This window comes from Alligator sinensis, unplaced genomic scaffold (genome assembly GCF_000455745.1).
Source record: "Alligator sinensis unplaced genomic scaffold, ASM45574v1 scaffold150_1, whole genome shotgun sequence".
Taxonomy (NCBI): domain Eukaryota; kingdom Metazoa; phylum Chordata; order Crocodylia; family Alligatoridae; genus Alligator; species Alligator sinensis.
Genome location: NW_005841840.1, coordinates 922,465 through 935,705, shown reverse-complemented (window position 1 = coordinate 935,705; position 13,241 = coordinate 922,465). Strand labels below are relative to the sequence as shown.

The following is a 13,241-nucleotide window of genomic DNA, read 5'->3' as shown; positions in this document are numbered from 1 at the left end:
TATATATCTTTAATTTAATTTAACTTTAAAAATATTTAACTGTTTGCTTGGTTCTATCTTGGCTACTTCAGTATAATTTCTATTACTAATGGGTTCAGCATACTGAATACAATTGGGTGCCCCCCTCCAAATTCCTGGACTACTCTTCAGCAGGGGTGGGCAAAATGCAGCCCAGGGGCCAGATGGAGCCTGCCAGGCCATTTTATACAGCCCACGGGGCCCTAAAAAAAAATAGAAAATTAATATTTATCTGCCCCTGGCTGCCTATCATGAGGCCCTTGATAGCTTGCCAAACCGCAGTAAGTGGCCCTCATCCAAAATAATTGCCCACCCCTGCTCTACAGAGTAAGTCCTGTACATTTACATGTGGAGATGGTCTGATATTTGGTTGAAAAGCAGATATAAATAACTCATAGTAGACTGGGTAACCCTCTGTTTCCTTCCCCTTCCCAACTCTAGTTTTAGAAATTCCTGAGGCAGAAAGTCTGTGTGCAGATGTGGACATGCACCCAGGGTTGCTCTGAGCTTCTCAGGAACCTTCCTTATCACTTTATTTTATTTTATTACCATTTTATTTTATTAAAATGTGCTAGAATAGGAGTGACTGGGATGTTAATGATGGTCTAAGCTTGAGGCTGAATCAATTCAGTCTTCACAGGTTAGTCAAAGATGTGTAGATTGGATCAATAAGCAAGTGAAGAGACATTCACCTTTGATTCTGGAAATGCAGCCACATGCCTGCAGTGGCCCAGGCTAGAATCTGGGGAGTGCTAGATCACACCTCCCTGCTTGACTGGAGCAGCCAGCTTGGGCCAAAGCTAGCCCACTCACCCTGCAATGGGAGCTTGTGGGGGGCGGGGGAGGTGCAGAGCATCCTGGAATGCTGGGGCACTGTGCGTTAACATTATGTGCCCTGATGCCTGGGGCATTATACACAGCTCCAACTACACCTATACCCTCAGATGGCATCCAAAGTTGGTAACTGCTCCGGCCCAAGGCCAGGCCAAACTCTGCCTCTTGCTGGGCCTCTGGCACTCTACCCTGACACTTTGTCCTTCCCAGGGCCTCAAACACACTTCCCACTTCTGGGCCTCATTCATACTGCCCCTCACTGGACCATTCTCAACCCACCCTACTGTGCACACATTTCGGGTCCCCCATGGGCCCCACTCTTCATGGCCCTTTAGGCTTTCCAACTCACAGTCCAGACAGCCTGCACATAGCCCTTCAGGCTGCTCTCATGTGGACCCTACTGTATGCAGCCACTGACCTTATGCCTCACACTGAGATGAACTCAGCCACTAGTCCCTCTCTGAGCCACTATCTTATGTTCACGCTCTTGTGGGGGTTGGCCCATATTCAGCCCTTCAGGTCACCCCTGCAACCATACTCAGCACACCCCTGGTGCAGCCTTTCAGGCCCATCTTGACAGACCTGACTGTACACCCTTTCACACACAGCCCTTCAGGCTGCCACCATGCACCCTACTCTGTGTGGGCCTCTATCCATACTTCTGCCCCTCACTGGGGCCTCCAGAGTCATAAATCAAAGTGGGGTTCAGGTGTCCACAGACGTACCTGGCCTCTGTGCCTGTCCCTACATCTGGGTATCCCACCAAAATGTGGGTGCTGGGGCTTTAAGGCATCCCTTACCTTTCACTGGGGAAGCAAGTGGCTTGGCATTTCCAAGGGGCCACCCTGCCATGGGTGGGCCCACCAGACCATCCTACCCCAGCAGGGTGTAGTTTTCAGTCATTCCCCAGGACCAGGAGCCTCCTGTCATCCCCATCCATCCCCATCCATAGCTCCTGCCCTTACCTTCAGGGATGTTCTGAGCAGCAGCTCAGGCAGGTGGTGATCTTGTGGCTGTCAGTAGCAGACTGCTGGCTCAGCCCTGAGGGACTGAGTTAAAATGGAGGCTGCTCAGCCTCCTCCTTCAATCACAAGGCCCTCCTGCAGTAACATGACCACCTCATCAGGGCTGGCTTGCACCCCTTACAGTGGCAGGCACCAAAGGTTTTCTGCCACACTTATTACAGGTACTAAATTTAATGCGTTGTAACTACAGCGCATTAATGCACATGTAGATGCACCCACTGAGATTGCCAAAATCCAACAAAGCTTACATTACAACCTCAGTCCTGTGGAACATACTTGCCTTAAAAACACCCTTGATACAACCAGCTGATAAGGAGGATATCACTGAAATCATGTACAGAACAACATAGATACAGGATGCAAAGAGACAACTTTCCATTATGGAGTTTTACAAACCCCTAACCAAAGACCACAGAGAACTAGGAAATGTCTTAAAAAACACTACCTCCAAAGCCCAGGAGAGGATTTATGATTCAAATCCTTGAGAATCCAGGCCAAGTACCTTTTGCTTATTATCCAACATCCATTAACCTGGCAACCCCATTGGTTCTGGCATCTCCCTCCATTACAGAGGGTTTCTAGCTACATTCAGTCACCTATTACTATATATAGGTTTGGCTGGATTCCAGTTTTTAATCAATAAACTATTTTACCTCACACTTACTGACTGACAAAAAATATTTCCATTGTTAATTATTAATTTTATTTTATTTTTTTTATAAAGGGGAAGTAAAAATAGGCTTCTGCCACAGTGCCAGGTGGACTTGTGCTGACCAGCAGCTGGAGGTGGCGTGTGTGTTTGTATGTGTGTGTCTGTTCCTACCCCCACCTCCCCATTTTGGGCCCTGCAGGGTACTAGCTGGCTGGGCTCTCCTTTAATAACTTAGGTGGAAACTGGTGGGCAGAGTGAGCTACTGACTGTACATGGCAGAGACTGCTGCAGCAGCCAGAGATGCCCTTGTGATGAGGTCTCCATTGACATCTCCCAGAAAACATCATATTAACTACCATGGATATCACATCCCCATGTATCAGTGATGCTCACCCTTCAGTCTATGTCCCAAACCTGGCCCCTAGGGTCATCTCATCAGACCATGGCTTCCAGAGATGCAGTAGTTAATGTTGCATCACTCAGCTACCACTAAATTTCCAGACCCATGGGGAATCCCATGGGCCAAATGACATAGCCCCATGCATCAGATTACACAGGGGCACTCCACTGCCTCATCCAGTGTTCAGGGTTGGGCCAGCAGGTAGGGACACTCCACAGCCAGATCCAGTGCCCAAACTAGCCCCATGCCACTCAGCCAGTCAATGGGGCCACAAAGTTGAGCACCATTGCTATATACCAACATCCCCTAAAAGGATAGATTAATAGTAAATAAAGGTTTAATGAAGGATGAATCATTGTGTTGCAATTACCTAACAGTTTCAGGGACTGGTTTAGGCTGGATTTCTAGAAGAATCTAACAGCTGATCTAATGCTGTTGCATGAAGTGAAAGAGTATTTTACCTTGTACCTTACAGATTTTTACTCTTTATATTGTTTACTGTTTAAATAGAATTCTTGGGCTTGAAAGTGGCAGCATTCAGGTGTTTGGTGACCAAACACATGATGTACTAACCAACCATGCATGATCCCAAACTGAAAACTGAATGGCTTTACTTCCATTCATTTCAACAGTAACAGAGATTAAAAATGTGTAAATCTCAAGCTCTCTTAATAATCCATGGAGAATAACTGTTAACTGTCCAAAACATACACTCAATTATTTTATACAAACAAACATCAATGGTTTTTATTTTTATTTTTATAAAATACACATTAAAGAAGCTAGAGGGCTCTTTCATCTAGCAGAGATCCAGTGGCTTGAAGATGAACTTCGCATTTTTGTAACTAAGAATAAAGCACGGGTTTTTAACTTTGAGGACAGATGTAAATTTTTTTAAAAGTGTGGTAAATTCTTCATTACTTATAAGGTTTTTTAAATTTTAAATTGAAGTATCACTGTAAAAGATATATTGTATCCCAAATACAGTTTGATTTTGTACAAGAATTAGTTGGTGATGTTTTATAGCTTATATGTATAGATTATCAAAACAGTCTCTTCTGACTTAAAATATTTGTATTTTAAAAACAGCTATAAAGTATAAGAATATATACTAGCTACAGTGACACTACTGAAGGCAATGGTGGTAGAAGAGTAACTCAGGTGTATTGCTATAAAACTGATGAAAAAAAAAATGAGGCTTGCTCCAGACTCATGTTAAAGACTGCTATCTGACAAACTATTTGTAAATAAGTGCATGATTATTCAACTGTGGAGTCAAAAGCAGCCAGGTACAATACTAGCTATATCACTCCTTTGTGCTTTTAGCCAGAAAACTCATGTGCCTAGCCATGCAAGCCTGATAGTCATCTAGGCTTAGGCAGACCTTTAACTTTTTTTTTTTCCATTTGCTTACGTTCAGTAATGTGATTTCAGTATTTTCAGACAGAAGAAAGAAAAAGCAAGCAGAAAGCCTGTTCCAAAATCCTTTGGGAGCTTTTCCACTGACTTCAGTGGCACTTCATGTATTATGTATGCTTCTTTGTTAGTGGTTGGTTCTAGTTTAGAGCGAGTTTCAAATTTACTGGAAATGAGTGAGCATTAAAAAGATGCTTCTATTGGCCCCAAGGTTAAATATAATGTGCTGAAGAAAATGTGGAAGAATAGACTGGGGACTGAAAAGGTCATTACATGGGAAGATTATCTTTTTAAATAATCTTATGCCAAAATGGGTGACAATACAAATTAAAAATATTCTTCTAAAACTTGGATATAATTTGCTAGACTTCAAGATGTTCGACTTGCAAAAGAAACCCAAGGTAGATTCTAAAAGAAACTCATGATAGGCTTGATCCAAACTCTTTTCTCAGCAAGGGGCAGGTTGGTTGGACCAAGAGGAAGGTCGAAAGTGGATGGGACAGTATAAAGTGCAATTTCTGGAATGGGGAGGGGAAACTTATGGACATGAACTAGCATTTGAGAGATCCAGCTTAGGTTTGGGCAGCTTAATTTAAGCTGCATAAACTTGAGTTGGGAGTGGGATGTGCAAGTGCTTGCCACCTGCTGTGAGGAGGTGCAGGCAGTTGGAGGCAAGTAATTTGGAGATGAGGACATGGCAAGTCCAGGATAAGGTTGAAAAGTCTGTGGGGGGAATCTAACAGGTCTGGGGCAGGGTTGGTGAGTTTGAGGGGAGCAGCGTGTTTACGGGTGTGGGGTTGGAAGGTCTGCTGGGATGGCTGACCATTACAAAGGTGGGCTTTGTAATGACCAGCCACAAAGTAAAGTTAAGGATGTCCAGTTAGGGTGGTAAAAATATCACAGCCCCAGGGCTGTGGAGAGCGGCAGGCATTTCCCAGCCATGAGGCTGTTCTGTGAATGCATGCAAACATTCACTATGCTGTGTTACCTCTTGTTGATCTAAAGTTAGTATTCATGCCAGATGAGAACTAACTTTTGTTTGGGCATGCCATTGTCAGGTTAACCCAAACCCTATGAATGCTTGCACACCAAAGCACTTAGATTGTTCTAACCTGCACATGCGGTGGCCAATTCTTGTGCTTCAAAGTGTACACAGATTTTCCTTAGGGAGAAAAAGCAGTTTCTTGCCTCTTATTGGCCAGGCACAAGTGGAGAGGAGAATTTTTATTGGAATTTCTGCTCTGCTTCGTAGCATATTTATATAAACTCATGTTATCAGAATGCTGTGGATCATATGGATCTCCATTTAGGGTTCGCCCCCCAATTTTGGGCTAAATGACTGGTGGCTGAGGATTATTATTTGCCTTCCTCTCAGCATTATGAAAACATAGTTTTATTTTTAAAAAGAGAAACAATAAGAAATTCATAAAATTAGAGAGTTTCCTTTGGGGGACGGAGTACAAGTCAAAGAAGGAATCAGAAGTCTTTGCAGACTAATACTCTCCCTTGGTAATTTGTATTCTCCACAAGGGTTGCCAAGGGAATAAGAAGGACAGAGTTCAAGAATTAGGTTGCAGAGGGTCTACTGAGAGAATAACTGAGTATGTTGGAAGCCTTGCAATCCCACAGGACACACTTGGTATATGAGAGGCATGAATAGTGTCTTTTCCCTGTGGCTAAATTAGTGAAGTTGCAGCCTAACACATCATAATAAAATACACTGAAATCAATGGAAAGACATGCATTGACATAAAACACACAGAGCCTGCCCCAAAGCTCACTAGAGTTCACAAACAGAACAGGTCTCCTAGGCCTCTACTTTCTTGGGGTTTTTTTCTTTCTAAACATGCTATAGAACTTGTTACAGGTTAGCACCCAAGCATCAACTAAATTCTTCATTGGCAATGATTATGAGCTTTATAAATGTCCTGTCAGAAATTAGTAGGCAATCTGATTTTATTATACTTCAGTTTCTAACTGCAATTTAAAATAAATCAAGATGCATATTGTTCTCTAAATGAATGCCTTCTTAACTTTTTAGTTTATTTTTAGTTTCAAGAATCAATGGCAGCCCAAAGGGGAAAAGCAATAGCAATCTGTACAAATCTTTATGACATAATTTGCCTGCTTTTTGGCATGGTATAGATGCATTACATGACACCAGAGAGATAAGTTCTCAGACGATGTCCCTTAATTCTTGGCAATCCTCCTTTTCCTGGTATAAAGCTGCAGACAGTATGTCTGCCCTTCTGTATACTTATTCCTCACTGACTCATTAGGTCATGCAGTACGCATCCACTAGGCAACATGAATGACTCTGTTGTACAGCCAGTGTACTTAAGAAGTTAAAGAAATCAGTCACTTTTTATTATTATTATTAAAACAAATCAATTACTTTCATTTTAAAGCCCTATTGGACCAGAAGCAACCATTACTATAGCCTATCATTTGCCAAAGACATATCAAAAATATCACTTAAAATTCTAATGGATGCTGAATACTTTGGCAGAGACCAGGAATCTCTAAACAACCTACTTACTCTCTTACAATAGCCACGGGTTTTGAAAGAAATCTATTAAATATACAATTACTTTCAAATACCTTTAAAACTCCGACTTAAACCCTTAGAAGTATTACATTTTGGACTTAAAGATGTATAGCCGGAAGAGGCCTCAGAACATACGATCATTATCACAGCACCTGAGACACCTCTTCATGGCACAGGACCCCATTTTCTTAGATAGTGTATTAACTCAGAGCAAGAAGATGGTCCTTGTCTGAGACCTCGATCTGTCACACTTCCTTCTTTCTGTTGCAGCTGTTACATTTCATGTCTAAGACCAACAATTTTTGCAGCACTTCAGTATTACTTTCTCACTGATTTCTGTTAGAAAACTGTTTCTTAGCAGATAGGTCAGGGAATAAAGAACCATCCGCTTTATTCTTTATTATGTCAGTGAAACTCTATGTATTCATAGAGTCTCTTCATCTCAAGGGCCTCAGTTTCCCCACCAATAAAAAGGGGATAATGAAACTTGCTACCCTTTTAAGTGCTATCAGAGTAACGTATGAAAAACACTCTATATAAATGTTCATTATTGTAAGTGGCATCATTGGCTTTCCAAAAAAGCTGGGAGTTTGAGGTGGATTTTTTTCCAGGCTCTATTTCTATCTCTCCTCCTCAACTGATATTAAGGGTGTAATTGAGGAGAGATTGTTCCCAAAGTACAAAAACACCTTACCTACCATTTCCTCTGTCTCTTTCCATCTGCTTTCCTCTAACTTCTCTATTTCTTTCTGTCAGCTTTTTACTTACTTTTTTCCCCCCTTTTATTTACTACCATCTTTTTCTTCCCTTTAATCTTTTTCTCCTTGTCACTATCTTTTTCCTTGCAATAAAGGAGGCCAAAATTAGGACCTATGTATTCAGATAAGAATGAAATAAAATCCAATAAAAGCTATAGTGAAAACCATCTCTGTGACAGTGTTGGTTTAAAGAATGCACCACCAAAATTCCCTAGGATTATATTGCAAGGTATTAATAAGGGAGTTCTGCCAGAAGAACTACTGAATCATCACATGCTTCACATAAGGCAGAATGTGTTTGGAGTTTAATTTGATACAAAACCATTGTCATGCTGTTCAGTTAGTAAGTAGGCCTCAGCTCCACCAAAGGGCAGTTTAAAAATTATGCCCCTTATCAGAGTAGGCTGGGACCAGTGCAATCTGATAGACCTGATAAAATTCTGGTACTATCAAGAAGACACATTTTTCTCCTCGGCATCAGGAACCTCAGGCATTGTGTAACATATGGACTCAGTGATTCAGAGGAATGGAAAGGGAGAGACTATTTACCTAGGGCAATAATCAAAGGAAGCAGATAATGTATCTCTCTGGAACTCACTCACCTTTTCACTCTGCTCCAGAAGAAACCTGTTGTGCTAGACAAAGAAAAACACCTAGCATGAACATCAGAAAAGAAGCAAAGACATTGTGTTTTTCTGTTAAAAAGGAAACAATATTCCTCTCACTCCCCTGCCACCTCTATTTAATAAACTTTGCTACAGCTCCTTTGTAGCCACGCACTTATCCTGTCATTACACAGCTAATGGGAGGTGCAAATAACAACTTCAGCACCCTGGGCAGAAATGTTAAGTTATGTAGTATGTGTGTCGGGGGATGGCGAGGGGTGGGGGAGGGGAGATGGACACCCAAGTGTAGCAGACTGAGGGTGTGCCAAGTGCATTGTGGGTTATTCCTGGTGCCTTCCCTAAATCAGAGCCTGAGGTTGGTACCCCACATGCCTCACCTGTTATGCTGTTGTACCTCTAATCCCTTCTTTTGCCCAAAGGGCCATGAGTATTTGTTTCCTGGAGTTTTATTAGTCGTAGTTACTAGGCCTGTGTGAAGTGGCTAGTATTCGCTTTGGATTCAGCTGATTCAGGGGACAGTAATTCAATTTGTTGCTGCCAAATCTCTGAATCTCCAAATCAACCAGGCCCATCTCCCCCAGCCTGGCAATTGTTGCCCCGCCCACCCCAGCTCCTGGCATTTGTTAAAAAAAAAAAAAGCCCTCACTTAGCGGGTGCTGCCAGGTGGAGGAGCGATCCCCAGTGCCCCACACTGCTGCCCCAGTGTTCCCCCATGACTGCCCTGCCCACCGCAGCTCTGGCCCTTTAAGAACAAAAACCAAGCCAAAAAAACGCCAGACTCACCATTTCTACTGGCGGGGGAGCAATCCCCACTGCCCCATGCCATGTGGGGGGCTTTTCCATGAGCCCCCAAAACACTGAGGTTGCTGCAGGAACACTCGGGGGGGGCAGCCATGGGGATGCTGGGGGAGTCGGGGGGGGGTCAGGGGGTCATGCAGAGCCTCCCACAGACTGTGGGGCAGTAGAGAAGCACTTCCTCCACCCGGCAGCACCTGGTGAGCACTGGGGCTTTTCTTTAAAGAGCTGGGAGCTGGGGCAGGTGGGGCACCCATGGGAGGACTGGGGGAGTGGGCAGGAGTCGGGGTGCTGGGGGAGCAGGGAGGTCTGGGAGCTGGCTGGGGTCCCCCCATGGTCCCTTCCTCCCTCCCCCAGCCCCTACTTACCAGCTCAGAGTCAGCTGCAGCTCCCTGCTGCAGTCACCAGGGACTGCCTGAATCAAAGCTCTCCAAATCTTTTCCAAAGATTCAGAGAACTTCGAATTGATTCAGACCTTTTAATTGGTCCCCTGATTCTATTTGGATTCAGAGATTCAGCCACTGAATCGGGCCAAATCTCTTCCAAATCAAATCACCACCCAAAGCTTCACACAGCCCTAGTAGTTACTAAAGGCTATGATACAGGTTACCTATATAACATCTGTGCAATGTTGTGATTGTGGCAGAAATGCCACCGTCGGTGCCCCTCTCCAGAGATCTGTCCCAGCCAGCCTGAGAGGCTGCTGTTGAATTCCTCAGGGCGGGGATCTCCCACCTTGTCTGCCTGACAAAAGCCTGTGGTTGGTTTGTTAGCCAGTATTGGCAGCTTGGATTGGCCCGGCTGCTGAGGTCAGAGAGGTTATTTAAGGGACCGGGCCAGGAAGAAGGCAGCCATTAGCCATGCGGTCATCCAGGTGAATCTGAACCTGGCTCTCTCCTCATCACCGTATGCTCCAAGAGTGCCCTGCCTCCAGAGGAAACAACAACCACCTCTGGATGATGCAAGTGAGTAAGATACTAGAGATCCGATTAGATATTTAACTTCAGTAACTCAGATGCGTGTTTAAACGGCTACCTCAGCCACCCTGGTTTGCTCTATGGGATTCTTTTGATATTCCTGTAAGATTTCTATGATATTGCTCTACCTTTTACCCTGTTTCTGCCCTACCCCCTGTAATCAATAAAGTTCTCCTTTGTGACTGGTGTGGGAGACTTATTGAGGGGTGGGTCTAAATTATGCCAAGGAGGCCCCTTAGGTCGGTGGACTAAGGGAGGCTTCCTAATAAGCCCCTGGCTTGGGGAAGTGCCCCAAGTGCTTGTATTGGGTCTAGTACCCCTTGGACGATCAGGCCTGTGTTCTCCAAGGTGCACAGAGCTAGAAGTGAGTCCAGAGCCTTGGATGGTGGCAGCAGGAACCCCAGGCTAGCGGGTGTGCTCCAGGGAAGGGGTCGGCCGGACGTGAGGCACCCCAAGGGAGGCACTCGGAGCCTGGAAGGTGGTCGGGCGCAGGGAGGTGGGCGGCTCAACGCAGGAGTGCCCCCTACTGGCCCGCCACAGTGATATCATAACATTATGCCATTTTTAGCAGTCTCCACTGAAGACTTCATGTTGTTTCAGATCTGTATGACTGTGACTTGCTACTAGAGAGCTGGTGACCAGAGGCATGGACAGGAGTCAGGACAGTATTTCTCCCTTGTTAGGGTAGAAGAAGGGGAGGCTGGAACACAGCTGGGAGGCAGAGAAACCAGCATGGGGTCTTCCTTCACTTCACATCCCACAGGAGCCCAGCCACAGTTGAGGAAGGGGGGGGGGGGGCAACTGCCCCAGATGCTGAAGCAAAGGGGCACCAATAGGCACTGCCCAGCTGGGGTGGGACATGAGATGAAGTCATGAGCAGCTGATTTGGGTGGGGAGCGGGGATAGTGGTTCTCACAACTGTGTGCACTCCCAGGCAAGCATGGTGGGGATGTACCGCCCGGATCTGTGGATGGGGTGAGGGCAGGCTGCCGCTGCGGGCTTTGCCCTGGGTATCAAACTTTGTTGCTATGGTACTGGTGGCAGGGAAGAAATCTTGCAAGACTATTCTCCCTGTTTCACTTCAAACAAAGAGAAAGAAATTAAAAAAGGATTTTTTAAAAATTGAAGGACTAAAATCTTGCATGCGTGTCAGTGAATGGTGATTGGGCTTCAGTGGGGGAGTGGGGTTAGGAGCATCAGGGGTTGTGCTGGCTGGGAGTGGGGAGCCGTCCTGGCCCAGGTGGCAAGACCCTGGGACTGGGAAAGCATGCTTCCTCCCACTCCAGGGTCCTGAAGCTGTTATGCTGCTCTCTGAGCAGCTGTATCAGTTTCAGTCTGAGTGCAGAGCCTCGGTGGTGCTGCTTCTCTGGGGCTCTATGCTCAGGCTTAATCTGACAAGGCCACTCTGTGCTTAGAGCAGACACAAGAGCCCAGCCAGAGTCAGCACAAAGTCCTTGAGAAGCAGCTTCCCCAAAGCCCCATGCAATGGCTGAAATTGATCCTCCTGTAGCCAGACCATGCGGCTGTGGGGGAGCAGCTTCCCTGGCTCTATGGTCTCTCTCTAATTAAGCTCAGAACAGTTGATCTCAGCAGCGAGTAGGATGATTGATCTCAGCAGGAGGAAGGGGAGAACCACTAGAGTTTTGAAGGGTAGAAAGGGGTAGAGTGGCTGGGAGTTGTGCATCTTGGGATGCTGGAGGAAAGAAAGTAAAGCCTACCCTGACCATTCAAATAAGCAATACCCTGGAATGGCGTAGGTAACACATTTCCAAGATAGGCTGCTTAAAAGTACATTGATCTTTAAAACGTTTAGAGGGTACTTATAGTGGTTAAACACGCCTTAACTAATGGCTGCTCTAATTTTAAATGCCTCTGATTTTAAGGTAACTAGAGCCAAGGCCCACAGAGAGACAAGAGAGAGAGAGAGTTAAAAAACAAGCAAACAAAAGAAAAAACACACTATCCTCTATGCTCAAACAGGAAGGTATTTGTATGTTGGGCATGGACAATGGGGGATGCAAAACAATACACTTATTATGGCAAAAACATTGCTACTTCATAAATTCAGCTGCACTGAGACAATGAAAACTAAGTTTAATGTATTTTCTCTGTGTTTGCAGGTGTCTGTTGTGATACCTTGGTACTTATATTACCAGTTACCCATGCCTTATAGTAACAAGTCGGGTATCCTGCTGTATGATAAAAGTGTATACCTTGGTCACAATAATGCGGTTGATAAGCCAAGAAATAAGTATCAGCCTCTTACCAGAACTTCTGTCACAGTACCATTTCCCCAGAGGATAAAATTGCTGTGAGAATATTTAAAGAAAAAAACAATGTTACCCTTTGGTTGAATTCCAGATTTGAATTGTGTTGATATGCATCTTTTCGTTGAGTCAAGAACTATATTTATCAGCCAGGTTTCATTTTTCTTAGAGCAGTAAGCCATGGGCCCATACAAATCCTTGTCTAAACTGTTACTGAAACTACACAACCAACCCTGTCACAAAATCCAAACTGTCTCACCAGGAACTTCCAGGTTTTACTCTCAGGAGCATTGGCATCTCTCAGGCAAAATCTGCAGCCAACACCCAGTACTTCTGAAAAAAGTGAAAACAAACCCCTGGAACTTCTACAGCAGGGGGAGAAAAAAATCCCTCCTGGCTCCAGATGGCAATGAAGAAAAACCAGATGCAAGGGAAAAACTAAATGTCCTCACTGCTCTGCAACCTGGGGACAGCAAGCATAACTCCACACAATATGCATTCTTACTGGACAGCTAGAACTCTCCTTTCTGTATCACCTCCATAAACTTATTTCAACTCGTTTAATCATTCTTCATAACCAAGACATTTAGAGCTCTGCTTCATTCTCCTATTCCTCAGTTCAGCCCTCTCCACTATATATCGTCTTTAGGCTGCAGGGCTCCTCTCATTATCTCCCATCAATTCATGCTTGGGGGGGCTTCTGGGCTTCCAGCTGTTGCTGTACAGAGCTCTCCAGGCATATTCTATGTGTAGTCATATCACTATTTAGTGGGGGTTCCCTTCACTAAACAGAATGAAGATGTACTGATGAACTATTGTAAGGAACACTGCATTGGTGTTCTTCATTCATTCACCATGACTACATTTTTTTTTAAAGACCTGTTTTTTTATGCTAGATGTCACAAATCCAATATACCATGTCAAA

General features: G+C 44.6%; 1 long non-coding RNA gene across 1 annotated transcript in view; it reads right to left on the bottom strand.

Annotated features, from left to right (window-relative positions):
- The window catches only part of LOC102381852, a 13,153-nt gene extending 793 nt beyond the window's left edge, over nucleotides 1-12,360 (bottom strand). Inside the window, exons 1-2 of the long non-coding RNA XR_322884.1 lie at nucleotides 12,316-12,360; nucleotides 8,254-8,286 (exon numbers count right to left, since the gene is read on the bottom strand). This is a non-coding gene — a long non-coding RNA (uncharacterized LOC102381852). The remainder of the gene's footprint in view (nucleotides 1-8,253; nucleotides 8,287-12,315) is intronic.
- Nucleotides 12,361-13,241: the final 881 nt, after the last annotated feature.